Here is a 13,943-nt window from a genome sequence, read left to right as displayed (position 1 = left end):
TTTACATGTCTATATGTAACTAACCTTCTTTGTAGTATTGAGGTAACAATCAAGCTATTATGTAATCTTTTGATCTTTTAATATATAAGGTTCTAGCTTAATGATTCAATATTGTTGTTATTCTTGCTTTTAATGCTTTCAAAGAGATTCAAGATGATTTGGACACAAACCCTTGAATCTAGACCTAGAATAACAATCTATCTTATGTTATATCACTCTTGACAAGTTTGTAAACCTTTGATAATTACTTTTAATCAAGCTTTTAATGCTTTCGGATACTTAATCAGGCTGGACACGTTCGATTAAGTCATCCGATCGACTTTGTTATCGTTTAAGGAATTTGGACACGAATGTTTAAACGCTAACTTGGAAATAACGATATCGCTTTGGACACGAAGGATATTGTAGAAATGATTGTAATAATATTGGTTATAAAGCTAGAGTCTGTTAATCGATCGAGAGATTGCTGCTGTTATGCTTGCTCGTTATCTTATACCGCAAGCGAAATAGTTCGATCCCCTCTCGTTTTTACTTTAGTGTAATTTATGGATATAGTGTTACAAACAAACAAATTATATCCAAACCCTTAATATGAACGATTGTGTAAATGCTTATGATTAACGTAACTCCCTGTGGAAACGATCCTATATATACTCACGTGTACATAGTTATATGACATGTAGGAAAAATCTTACATCAATTTTCAAAATCAAATAGTTTGACCAACTGAATTAAACAGTCTGACCAAAAAAATTATACTAATAAATCAATAAATAGTTTGACCAAAAAATATAAATGAAAAATAGTAGTAATTGCCAATAAATTTTGTAATAAGAGTGTTATTCGTTAAAAGCATTTATATTATATTTATTAATATTTATAATTTTTCAAATAAAAAAACGTCTCTTGCACAAAGTTCAACAATATATATATATAACAACCACTACATCATATGTTTCAATATCAGTGTAACAGTTAATTTGTGCAAGAATGACGATTTCAGTCTCCAAAATTGTGTTGTCAATTTCTATGTTGCTAACAATTTTTGTTTCTTTGCAATTTCAGAATGGTGAAAGTAATGTACTCCTAAACGATTCTACTAAAATACTTATTTACATTACCAACAACATAACCGATCTCCAACTCGGTGTCCGCTGTAGAAGCCGAAACCGTGATCTTGGGTTCCAAACACTAAATTTTGGAGAAACTTATTCCTTTTCTATTTATACAGCTTTCGAAGAAACACAATACTTCTGTAGATTTTCATGGACTAATGAATTTCATTACTTTGACATTTACGATCAAGCACGCGATTATCCAAGTTGCAAAACAGAATGTCATTGGAAAATAAATAAATTAGGGCCATGTAAGATAAATGCAACGTCCAGTAAATGTTATCCTTGGGCTGGTGGAGAGAATAATACTCTTAATGTGTAGCTTTGTCAAACATATTATTCTTTGAAATTTTCGTAGATTTTGAAGAATAAAAATAATGGAATATCTTATAAGTTTTATTATGTGCCATTGACCATTACAAGTTGTGAATTTCATCTTCCTTTCTTCCTAAAATTTTCTTCTCATTTCTTTTGATGTAAAAAATTCCTCATGCACTCTAATTTTCTTATACAAAATCTAACTCTTTTATTTCATAGTAACATCTGTGAGTTTATTGATGCAAAAATAACATCATTGACTTCACCTAATTCCCCTTGCTTTGATTTTTGTTTTGCTTTGGACCCCAGTCAGATTTTACCTTCATTGCTCTAATTAATTTTTAATCATTTCTATGTGATTTTACATGTATCAACTCAGTGGCTCTGTGTATAGACAAATGTAATTTGTAAATTAATTAATTTATAACGGAAGTTGAACTCTGGATCTCATGCACAAAACTCCTTCGTTGTTTCAACCAAACCGCTCAACTACTCTATTTTAGACAAGATTAACCATTTTATTAGTTCTCGTGAGTTTAGCTCAGTTGGTAGGCCACACAAAGAATACATATCTAAATATAATGATTCATTAGCCAAAATTTAGTCAAAATTAATCCATTTTATTAATGGATACATATCAAAATCACTAAATATATTGATTCGTCGGGTGGTTTGGACGCAGTGACCGGAGTTCGAACCCCGACTTATTAACTTGTGCTATAAATGTCTTTAATTAAGCTAACTTGTTTTTAGCAGAAACTTCTGTGTAAGTTGTAACAGTTTGAATCAACATTTGGTTTATAAAGATTAAATGAGACAGGTATTTAACATTTACTATAGAAATAAAAGAACTCTAATAAATTTACATATGTTTAAACACTCACACAAAAGAACACTTAACAAATTTAATTCCTGAACTTACCCTTTCTTTAATTTTTCCTATTTCATCCCTCAAAAAAATGAAAATAATTAATAATCTCTTAAGTTTTCCATCTTTTTAGTCCCTAATGAAAATAATAAGTAAAAGTTAAGTCAATTCTTTTCTTTTTTTTAGATAGACAGAATGACAAAATCATCATAAACTCACACACAAAAGCGAAGGTCTCGAGGTTCAAACCCCGATTGTGACGTCCGTAACAATTTCGACATTTTTATCAATTAAGCTAGGATTCATGAAACAACTTTAAGTCAATTATATTAAACCCAACTCGTTAAACTCCATTCTAATAGTACATTTAACATACATTTTTTCAAAAGCATCTCCAATGATGTGTTTTTACATTTTATAACATAAATTGAGTTATTTGCATTAATTGAAAACAAAATATGGGAGTGTTTTTTAATTCGCCTATTCAATGATGAATTAGTTATTGGATAATAAGAAAAATGATGTATTGGAAGCAAAGTATTTATGATCAAAAACTGAGTTAGTGTTGCGCCTCTCTCATGTCACATTGGAAACTGCCACTGTGGGATCTATTAGCATAATATATGTGGGAGAGGGCAGGTGTATTTGGGAAAGGGAGTCTAGCTGAACATAGTTAAAAAATAGGGCATTGGTTTGTGTAGCCATTGGGGGGTGTAGGTAGAAAGTTTCTACTTTTTTGGGCTTTATTGCTTGGTTACAATTTAAAACAGCTCTTAACAGCCCAAATTGAAATATTCATCTATCATGAGAGTTACTTTTACATTTCTTAATTCTTTCTCAATTTTTTTCCGTAAAAATCAAACCCCTTCGAATTAACCAATTTGGACAAAAAACACCATCGTTCATTACATTTGGATATCTAAACAAAAAAAAATGGTGTTTTTGCAGTTTTTAAGAATCATAGGTTGAGAAAATAAACTCTCAATTACTATGCTTCATTCATTGATATTTATAATTGGTCTTTCTCAACTCTATAATTTATTTGTTTAAAAGAAACCCACTAATTGACATGTACTAAAGATGCACTAACTATTTTCTATTTTTTATCATATGTTTTAAGAGGTTATAATAATATGTTTTGAGATGTATGTATAATTAGGAAAATGCTGATAAGTGCTTTTAAAACACTTAAGAAGAAGTTTAAAATAGAAATTTTATTTGGGATTTGTTTATTCAACACATTGAAACATGAAAAAGCAAATTTTTTTACATGAAAGTCATCAATTGTTTTTAGTTTACGATGTTTTGCTATAATTTGTGTATTCGTGTTAGGGGTAGGGGAAGTAATCTCATTTTTGGGGTCTAAAATCTTTAACACTAGAGTTTTCAAGGAAATAAATTATGCTTTTATTACTAAAATTTCACCACACTATAAAAAACAAAACCCTAGAATAAACAAAATATATATCAAAAATCCCTAAAATACCCTAGATACTGATATGAGAACCATATTTAAAATCCCTAAAACACACCAATTATGGAAACTAACAACACAACAATGAGAACCAATCACCTACCCCATCGCCTCCCCTCCGTTGAACCCGAAATGCGACCAACGTTAACCGAAAACATGACTATCGCGAATGAAAGAATCAAAATAATTTTCAATTAGCTGCGTTTTCTCTTTTTACTTTTGGGGTGAGTTTTTTGATACTAACCGTAAAACCTCGTTCGGAATATGAATCCAGAATCTCCGAAGTTGGCCATATTTTGTGCGAGATCCTGTTTGTTTCTTTAAATCTCGGTTGCGTGGAAATGTTCATGACTATGTGTGGAAAGAATTTGATGAGGTATCATGATTCAATATTAGGGTTCTTCTTCGATATGCTTATCAATGGTGTAGTTGCTTCTTTTATCTCTTGAATTACTTGTATTTTGGTATGTGCTATGTGGGTACTTGGTTATTCATTGTTGTTATTGTTGTTTGTTAGTCGACATATTACCAATGAAGAAGAAGACGGGGTTAATAAATCAAGAGTTAAGATGATATATTACTTATGAGGGTTTAGGTATGTCGGATTTAGTGCAATATCATCAATACTAACCACCAAGTTGCGTGAACAACATGAAATCATATTGAAAGAAAACCCTAGCTTCAGTTTGACTATATTTGTTATGTTTAATTGCTTTATCTTTTTGGTACTGTTCATCATGTCAACGTCACATGAAAAAAAACCCTTTTCTAATTATGGTTATTGATAGGCCAAACCGCAAGTGCACGGTTTATCGAAGTAATAGTAGTAAAAAGAGTATCGTTCCGCTAGGGAGTTGGTCAATCTAATTAACTTTTAGAAAATGATTAGAGGAGAAAAGAGATTTAAAAGAGGAGGTTCAGTTGTTGAAAGTAAATAACAATTAATAAAAATAGCCTTGGCATCATTGGTTCGTCATAATAACAAACCCTTCACTAGACAAGACTTTACCTTCTAATTTCATGGTTTACACCTTAATTTCTAAAGACCGGTTTCCCTTTAGCCCATCACCTTTCCGATGAAAGTCCGGTGAGAGTTTACCCCTAGTAACCAAGCCTATTTCGCCGACTTGATTACTAGAAGATGCTTATAAGGATTGAAACTACTTGTGTCTCAAGAACTGCAAAGACTATTTCACTGCCTTTGCAATTCTTGTCTAAATTCACTTGTTCCAACATCAAAGCTCCGCTTTCGCATTATGAATTGATGTTTGAGATGATGGATTAACAATTATCAAACCCTCCACTTTTGCTTCTACAGTTTGATAATGGTTAATTCATGTTAAAGTGGTGAATTTAGATTAGAAATTAAAGTTACATGAAATTAGGGTTAAAGCATTGGTTCGATTAGGATTACGTCATTAGACTTATCCAATAATCCCAAGACAAAGAAGTCTACTCACTCATGTTCATCGTAGACATGGGGGAAGAAGAGAGAAAACAATAAAATAAATTGCGAGGAAGAAAGTAAAGAAATAAAAGAACTTTATTAAAATAATTGTTACTAAAATATTCTAAGAAAAGGTATATGTTTATGATGGAGTGCTACTTTATTTATAGCTTTACAATTGACTTAAAATCTAAGCAACTATAAGGGTTAATCAGTAAAACTACAACAGAGTAACTTGGGCTTGAAGAAAAGCAGCAAAAGAGCATCTGGAGGGTGACACGGGCCGTGCCAAGCTTCTGACTTTGTGGAGACATATTTTTGTCTCCGTATCTTCGTATTTCTGCACTGTATTTGGTCCAGTCCTCTTTCTTTTGCTCCAAGACACCTTCCACCATATATTCATTCCTGAAATAAAATAAAATGCAATTTAAAGTAAAAGATTCAAAAAGGAAATAAATTTGCAATAAAATAAAATCAAATCTAAATAAAACTAAACTAAATAATGCATTAAAATAAACTAAATTATGACTCATCAGTTATACTGCTTTTGAACGCAATCGTACATGGGTCGATCGGTTATGTGATATTCGAAGATGCATTTGTCGCTGCATTTCTGATCTAGTTAGCCATTCCTATGATCCTGTCATTCCACATGCGATTTGGCTCTTTAGATTCTTTGTTGGAACTCGTATGAGTTCTTCTGCTAGTTAATCATTGCTAATTAGTCGTTTTTAACGTATGTTGCGTTTATGCAAGAAAGATACTTCATAAATCAAGGGTGTTCATCGACAACTATAAGGTTTTGTAGTGTGGATCATTTGGAGAAAAGAAGCTCAAACGAGCAGTCTATGATAAAATTTGATGGTATGTAACGATATGTATAATTTGTTTAGTTTAAGTTTTCAAAATAGCCTATCATCGTATTGTATTGTTTGTAAAAAATGACGAAGATTATTTATAAAAGCAATATCTCATGATAAAAGGAAATTCAAGTTTCATGCTGCCAATTAATAATTTTTGGTTTCCACAACATTTAATGAAAGATTAACAACATAGACTTAATAGGGCGTACAAATATTGAACACCAAATATGTGATAATATATTGGAGTGAGGTAACATTTATGGTGGGAGAGCTCTTTAGTTTTTCCACGAAGAGAAAAGCTAATATTATCTTTGCTATATTGTTAAAATATTTGATGGTTAACAACAAGTATATATGTATACTCGACAATTTTGTTTTGTGCTAAATATACTTATATACTTATGATGAAATACCATGTATATCGATCTTACAACTATACCAATTATCTAATATTTTTATAGATCTAATTATTTTTTTAAAGAGATATCTCAAAAAAAATGTATCTTACAAATATGATTGTGTTTTTCCATATCCGAACACATGTTTTACAAGTTTGATTTATGTAATCTTAAACACTACTAATAAGCTGCAAATGATATCTTCCTCTACCCTTTTAAGCTGCAAATCTTTGCAAATCTTGGCAACTTCACTTAAAAGAGCCATATCATCCACCCATTGGCCCATCATGGAAGGATCAACAGCTGGAACGTGTGGAACGTGTGGAAAGTGTGAAAATGAAGTAAAATTGGTGCTGCTAGTAGCCATGCTGGTACTTGGAAGAGCAGAAACTAATTTCGGGATGGTAAATTTTGTGTCAAACAACTTTTTTGCTGCTTCCAGAGATGCCCAATCAGCAGGTATATAAAACTGATAGAATAAAACAAAACAAACCAAATAAGCTTAAGATTAAATTTGTAGAAAAGAAAGAAAGAAAAAAGAAAAGAAGTCATTACATTTTTTTTTCATTATTGTTCGGATCGCAACAAGTCTCTTGCGCACCTTCGGTCCCGTTTTCTTTGCGCCGTATTATTTCTTAGCTATGTATACATTCAACATCTTTGCCACTCTTTTCCATGTGTCGTGTTGAGATAAATCAAAATCCAGAAAGTAGGGCTATACAACGGGCGGTTCGGGGCGGTTCTCGGTCTCAAAATCCAGAATCGGTCAAACCGACGGTGTGAATATTACAGTCTGTTTCCGTCCGTTTGAGCCTACGGTTTCGACAGTTGGCAGTTCGACGATTTCAGCGGGTGGTCGGCCGGAATCCGCCGGTTTTGGATTTACAGTGAGGAAGAAAGGTTTTGGATTTGTAGGTATTCACAACTTATTACATGTGAAAAATGAAAAGGATTGTGTAGTCTGTGTTGATAATAAAGGAAGAAGTAGAAGAAGAAAGAGTTGAGATTTGTGGAGCCGATTGAGGAAAAGCTCTAGATTTGAAGGAATTGTAGTTGTAGTAGTGGCGGACTACTAGTTCCAGCATGAGATGTGATGCGAGTATGCTGATGTGCAATGACTATGGTCATAAAGTAGTGATTTGAAAATATAAAATATTAAATATAGACATAAATTAATGCCTTGAAAGTGAATAGTTTTTGAGAGTTCTAAGACAATTGAGAGAGACAACACGTCTTCCCTGTGCAAGCCAGCTTTCACATTGTAAAAGTGTTAATTTTTATCATTCCTGGCATACAATCGGCCGGTTGCTGGGTACCGATGGATTGATTTTTGCAATCCGAATCCGACCATCCATAACTGTATAAAACCGAAAAAGCATGAATCACCAACCCGCGGTCCATATACACCCGACCAGAATGGTCACGGTTTCACTGGTTTGGCCGATTTTTGGGCGGGTATGGATATTCTGTCCTAGGGATGGACAGAAAATTCCAATTCGACCCAAACCGGCCGACCCAATAAGCCCGAAGCGTGTCGGGTCGGGCTATGCGGTTAAATCGGATACAGAGGCACATTTTAAATGGTTTACTCTGGATTGTGGTGGTCGGTTCCGGGTGGGGTGGAATGACCCAGCGGAAGCTGAACCCGACCGCATCATAAATATAATTATATTTTTATGCAGCTGGCTTAAGATGTACGCAGCTGATGTAAAGTCCAATCAAAGAAAAAAAGTTGTCAGCCAGCATTGAATATTTGCCTAAAAAAGTGGAGATATCATTCATTACTCAATATTTTCATTACTCCAACATTGAATTACAATTACCATTCTTCTCTTGATTTCTTCAAAAAAAATAACGAGAAAAATCATCTCTTTCTCTCTCACTTCACCGTCATCTCATTGAGTATCATGCTTCTCACCATCTTTCCTCCCATCGTCATGGCGCTCAAATTTACTTCTAAACCGACACTCAATCTCAATATAATATCTGTTCTTGATCTCATTTATTTCTTTCTTCAATTTGAATTGGGGTTTTAGATCCGGTAGTTTCATGGGTTTTTGAATTTGTGGGTTTAATGTTTTACTGTGTATTGTGAGCATTTTGCAATGAATTTTCGTGGGTTTTCTGTTATAGTATTTTCTTTTTCGTCAATCCTTCTTCTTCTTCCCTGTTATTCTTGATTTTTTTACTGGAAAATGAACAACCGATCGAACTCGTCCGCCAAATCCGACAAACTGCGTAAACCGAAACCGAACAAACTGCTGACACAAACGGACGGGATTGGGTGGCATTTTCTCACCCACGGTTAACCGATTTTTGCGATTTTTCGGACCGCCGCCGACCGAATCCGACCGTTGTCCAGCGCTATTCTGTCCAGCCCTACCAGAAAGTCCTTATGATTTCAATCTATTTTATAAATTTTTCTCAACATGAAATTATCATGTTTAGAGGTCCAGCCAGGAACCTTATCCAAAATGGCGTAGAACTGAAAAATAAAAAATAGAGAAAACCTCTTATATATCAAAAACTCTTCCAGATCTAAGAAAATACATCAAAAAATAGAGAAAATAAAACTTACATCTCTTTCAGTCATGTTTGTGTTTGTGGTTGTCATCTTCAATTTGTTTTTTTTGCGTGGTCTTTTGAATGAACAAGATGCAACACTGCTGCAAGTAGGTTGTTTTGTGAGATTTCTTTGCTTTCGTTTTTGAATGTTTCTTGTCATGTAAATTGTAAAATCAACACACAAATCTGATTATATATACACAAGAAATGTATTAACTACACTAGGTTAGGTTGTTGAACTGAATTAAAAAGAATGAAGTAAATGGATTAAATTTGATGGGTTTTGATGGGATCAATATCTAAAAAAAGAGAATGAAGTAAATGAATTAAATATGATGGGATGGATAGTTAAGAGTGGAAAGAGAAGGAATAGATGAGATGGGGATGTACTTTATATTTTTTATTTGAAGATGAAAGAATAAAGAGGAGAGATGAGCAATGGCCACCGATGGCAGAATTGAGCTCTCCTCATTTTCTTGTATCTTAGCGTTAGGATAAAGAAAATTGCTTTTTTGACAAAGAATACTTCCAATTGACACAAGTAAATGACCTAAATGCCCTATTAAGTTATATTAACCCAAAACATATATACCACGAGTTTGGCATATTTCAAGTTATATTAACCCAAAACATATATAGAATGTAAACATTTATTCATATTTATATGTAGAACCAATAAAAACAAGAAATGAAAGATAGCTTCCTATCAACTTTTAAGGAGAAAAAATGACCATTTATAATTACATTTTGTTGAGATAATTAGATTAAATCTATTAAACCCATACCACGAGTGTCAATTATTATATGCATATACAGTCGTTTGTTGTTTTGAGGGAGAGGCTGTATGATTATAATTATAAATTATGATTATTTTTGTATATTTACAACACAACTAACATATGTTTCTTCTCTAAAAAAAACTAACATATGTTTCATAAGTTATAATTGATTTTAATGGTCTACCTGAACTTTTTAGTCACAATTTTGAATAAGAAATCAATTGTTTGAATCTTACCAACTTTTAAACAAACTTTATATTAAATCAATAATAATTTTGAAATCTGGAGGCATAAATCCAAATAAAACTCAACATTGGTCGATTTTTAAGCAAATATTTAGAATAAAATTGTTTGTATTAGAATTAGTAACATAATTAAATTATGATGAGATTGATTATACCATTGTAATATTTAACGTTCAAAATATGAAGTGTTGTGTTATTTCGACACACAAATTTGACATGAAATTTCAACCACAAATTAGATGATTAACATAGTTTAAATATGTGGCTAATGATATCAAGTAGATGATTAATGAATTTAATAAATTTTCACAACTCATTTGTCAAAAGGGTTAATAGTGTTTTTCGTCCCCTGTAATACAGGTCATTTCCGATTTTCACTCCTATAAAATTTTCGGTTTGGACTCCGTCCTCGCAAAATAGTGTCTAAATTTTATCCTCTCTCCACTTTTTAAAAGAATTGAATAACTAACTTTGAAGGTACACATCTCTTCTCTTTGCATACTTTGGATCCACACATTTTTGAGTTGATATTCCAACATTGTGATATTATAAAAACCATACTTTGCTGACATGCTCACCTAAAAGTCTAAAACACCAAAGAAAGAAAAAAAATATGAACTAAAGAGAGAGAATAATTAACCATGTGCATTCTTGCATCTACCAAAGATTTTGGCCCGCCAAAATGATATAGTTCATGCATAGACAAGAATATTGAGTACTACTATACAATTGTATTGCAAATGATAAGAGTACAACTACACAACAATTGTATTGCAAACGATAAGAGTACAAACTACAAATCACACAAGCAGATAGATATTGAGTACTACTACACAATTGTATTGCAAACGATAAGAGTACAACTACACAATTGTATTGCAAGCGATAAGAGTACAAACTACAAAACACACAAGCAGATAGCTTTGTTCACACATTCAAAGAAATCAACAACTGCAGACAGATACAAATAAAGGAGACAATGAACAAGCGCAAGAAAGCTCGAAAAGTTCGAGATCATGCTCAAGTTCCTACACTAAACAACCACATACACTAAACAACCGCATAAACTAATCTACACTAAAAAAACACAGTTAATCTATATCTAATGTCGAAATACTAGTCATCAACAAGGTTCCTTGGAGTTCCATCTGCATTGCTGCCGCCCAATCTCTTCCTCTCTTCCTCTTATTAGCAACACCGGCACCAATCTCTTCCTGTCTTCCTCTTAGCAAGACCAACACTAAGATATTCCTGAAAACAACAACCAAAAGCAAGTATCATAACAAATTAGAAAGAAAAAAAAATATACCCTTCAAAATCAAATTAATCAACACACTTATAAAAAAAAATCAACATAGTTTTTGGTTTCTTAAATCATAAAGGTATATAAATATTTTTCTAATACGATCAATAAAAGAAAAAATATATAAACACAGTTTTGTTCTTAAATCATAAGAGTGTATTTTAATAGAAATTATTACAAAAAAAAAAAATACCTTTCTGTTTCAAGTTAAGCAACAATCTAGCAACAGCCACACCCTTGTCTGCCACACCCTTGCCTTGTGTAGTTACTACCAAATGCATTAATTCCCGTTTTCCAGCTCGGTTGCAAATGATATCTTCCTCTACCCTTTTAAGCTGCAAATATTTGCAAATCTTGGCAACTTCACTTAAAAGAGCCATATCATCCACCCATTGGCCCATCATGGAAGGATCAACAGCTGGAACGTGTGGAACGTGTGGAAAGTGTGAAAATGAAGTAAAATTGGTGCTGCTAGTAGCCATGCTGGTACTTGGAAGAGCAGAAACTAATTTCGGGATGGTAAATTTTGTGTCAAACAACTTTTTTGCTGCTTCCAGAGATGCCCAATCAGAAGGTATATAAAATTGATAGAATAAAACAAAACAAACCAAATAAGCTTAAGGTTAAATTTGTAGAAAAGAAAGAAAGAAAAAAGAAAAGAAGTCATTACATTTTTTTTTCATTATTGTTCGGATCGCAACAAGTCTCTTGCGCACCTCCGGTCCCGTTTTCTTTGCGCCGTATTATTTCTTAGCTATGTATACATTCAACATCTTTGCCACTCTTTTCCATGTGTCGTGTTGAGATAAATCAAAATCTAGAAAGTAGGGCTGGACAACGGGCGGTTCTCGGTCTCAAAATCCAGAATCGGTCAAACCGACGGTGTGAATATTACAGTCTGTTTCCGTCCGTTTGAGCCTACGGTTTCGACAGTTGGCAGTTCGACAATTTCAGCGGGTGGTCGGCCGGAATCCGCCGGTTTTGGATTATGGTACAAAAATTACAGAAAAAACGAAATAACAATGAGGAAGAAAGGTTTTGGATTTGTAGGTATTCACAACTTATTACATGTGAAAAATGAAAAGGATTGTGTTGTATGTGTTGATAATAAAGGAAGAAGTAGAAGAAGAAAGAGTTGAGATTTGTGGAGCTGATTGAGGAAAAGCTCTAGATTTGAAGGAATTGTAGTTGTAGTAGTGGCGGACTACTAGTCCCAGCAGGAGATGTGATGCGAGTATGCTGATGTGCAATGACTATGGTCATAAAGTAGTGATTTTAAAATATAAAATATTAAAAATAGACATAAATTAATGCCTTGAAAGTGAATAGTTTTTGAGAGTTCCAAGACAATTGAGAGAGACAACACGTCTTCCCTGTGCAAGCCAGCTTACACATTGTAAAAGTGTTAATTTTTATCATTCCTGGCATACAATCGGTCGGTTGCTGGGTACCGATGGATTGATTTTTGCAATCCGAATCCGACCATCCATAACTGTATAAAACCGAAAAAGCATGAATCACCAACCCGCGGTCCATATACACCCGACCAGAATGGTCACGGTTTCACTGGTTTGGCCGATTTTCGGGCGGGTATGGATATTCTGTCCAGCCCTACCAGAAAGTCCTTATGATTTGAATCTATTTTATAAATTTTTCTCAACATGAAATTATCATGTTTAGAGGTCCAGCCAGGAACCTTATCCAAAATGGCGTAGAACTGAAAAATAAAAAATAGAGAAAACCTCTTATATATCAAAAACTCTTCCAGATCTAAGAAAATACATCAAAAAATAGAGAAAATAAAACTTACATCTCTTTCAGTCATGTTTGTGTTTGTGGTTGTCATCTTCAATTTGTTTTTTTTGCGTGGTCTTTTGAATGAACAAGATGCAACACTGCTGCAAGTAGGTTGTTTTGTGAGATTTTTTTGCTTTCGTTTTTGAATGTTTCTTGCCATGTAAATTGTAAAATCAACACACAAATCTGATTATATATACACAAAAAATGTATTAACTACACTAGGTTAGGTTGTTGAACTGAATTAAAAAGAATGAAGTAAATGGATTAAATTTGATGGGTTTTGATGGGATCGATATCTAAAAAAAGAGAATGAAGTAAATGAATTAAATTTGATGGGATGGATAGTTAAGAGTGGAAAGAGAAGGAATAGATGGGATGGGGATGTACTTTATATTTTTTATTTGAAGATGAAAGAATAAAGAGGAGAGATGAGCAATGGCCACCGATGACAGAATTGAGCTCTCCTCATTTTCTTGTATCTTAGGGTTAGGATAAAGAAAATTGTTTTTTTGACAAAGAATACTTCCAATTGACACAAGTAAATGACCTAAATGCCCTATTAAGTTATATTAACCCAAAACATATATACCACGAGTTTGGCATATTTCAAGTTATATTAACCCAAAACATATATAGAATGTAAACATTTATTCATATTTATATGTGGAACCAATAAAAACAAGAAATGAAAGATAGCTTCCGATCAACTTTTAAGGAGAAAAAATGACCATTTATAATTACATTTTGTTGAGATAATTAGATTAAATC

The 13,943-nt window shown here is 33.0% G+C and overlaps 1 long non-coding RNA gene across 1 annotated transcript; it reads right to left on the bottom strand.

Annotated features, from left to right (window-relative positions):
• Positions 1-10,909: 10,909 nt before the first annotated feature.
• Positions 10,910-12,365, bottom strand: LOC146911934 (uncharacterized). Its single transcript, XR_015014393.1, has 2 exons — positions 12,046-12,365; positions 10,910-11,922 (listed from the first exon to the last, which is right to left on the bottom strand). It is a non-coding gene; the product is annotated as an uncharacterized LOC146911934 (long non-coding RNA).
• Positions 12,366-13,943: the final 1,578 nt, after the last annotated feature.

This window comes from Medicago sativa, chromosome 6 (genome assembly GCF_051527215.1).
Source record: "Medicago sativa cultivar Bolivia chromosome 6, Bolivia_mono, whole genome shotgun sequence".
Lineage (NCBI taxonomy): Eukaryota > Viridiplantae > Streptophyta > Magnoliopsida > Fabales > Fabaceae > Medicago > Medicago sativa.
Note: the sequence above shows the minus strand (reverse complement) of the source record. Positions and strands in the feature narration are given on the sequence as shown.